A 1,202-nucleotide genomic window follows, 5' to 3' on the forward strand; every position below is an offset into this window, starting at 1 on the left:
AACAAAAGAAGAAAATGAAAAAAGTTTTTCATTTTTTTTTTTTTTCATTGCTTTTTATTTCACTCCTACAATGTAAAGGTCAAATGGTGACATTCCAGTTTTACTGATGGAGGAAGACCTGAAGTGCCCATCCATGCATTATGTAGAACCACAAACATACAGTTAGCTAACTGGACAGCTTTCTCTCATGAAATTCAAAGCCCCCGGTAGGATTCAAACCTAAAGCTATGAAGGGCAAGTGGTTTGAAGTCAACATTACCTTAACCTCTGTGCCATGGATGTCCAAGTCAAATATTGCCTTTGATATCCAATTTCTAATAATTGACACATAAATGTATGTATACCAGATCTATAAATTGACATAGATATTATATTTTTATGGTTTAAGACAAACTAACATTCCATCTCAAGAAATAAATATTTTCATATTTTTCTACCTTTGAAGAGACTCTTACCTACAACCGTTACTTGCTCTAAAAATCTTTGGATAGTCGGTCCCGACACCTCAAACCCCTGTATCAGACCAATCAGCCCGGAGGATCCGCAAACCCGTCAGTCTTTAACCCCGGGTTTTTCCCCCTTTTTTCAAAAAACTCGATCAGTTTTCAAAAAGTATCGTTTCCAAACACCCAAAAATTTATTGGGCAAAGGAACAAAATTTATTTTACTTGTCCTGCATGCAAGAAAAAATGGGTTTTTCAAAAAAATGTAACAGTGTTTAACTAAGAAAATAACAGTATGTCCCGCTACTTTTTTATTCTTCAAAACCCGGGATAGCAATATTGGGGAAAAAAATTTTAAAATTTTTTGTTTTCTTATGTTAAAATTTTCCCCCTTTAAACAAATTTTCCTTTTACTTACATTTGGCCCCGGAATGTTTAAATTATCATTTAAAAAAAATTTACCCCCTGGTTCAAATTTGCATTATTCATTTAACCTGATGTCAATTATCCCCTTTTAAATGTTTGGCCCCGAGGCCAAATTATATTATAGGGTTTGTTTGCCCGAATTTTAAAATTAAACATTTATAATTTATACCCCTTTTTGTAAAAATAAACCTAATAAAAATTTCCTTTTTAAAACAAATTTTAAATACAAATTTTTACTTTGTGTCAAATTTTTTGAAACTTTGTACCAGATGCCAAAATTTTTCATAATACAATTTTTTAACCCATGTTTAAAATTTCCTAATGTCAAATTTC

The sequence above is a fragment of the Ruditapes philippinarum genome, unplaced genomic scaffold, assembly GCF_026571515.1.
Source record: "Ruditapes philippinarum isolate M1 unplaced genomic scaffold, ASM2657151v2 ctg4280_1_1_1_1, whole genome shotgun sequence".
In the NCBI taxonomy this organism is placed as follows: domain Eukaryota; kingdom Metazoa; phylum Mollusca; class Bivalvia; order Venerida; family Veneridae; genus Ruditapes; species Ruditapes philippinarum.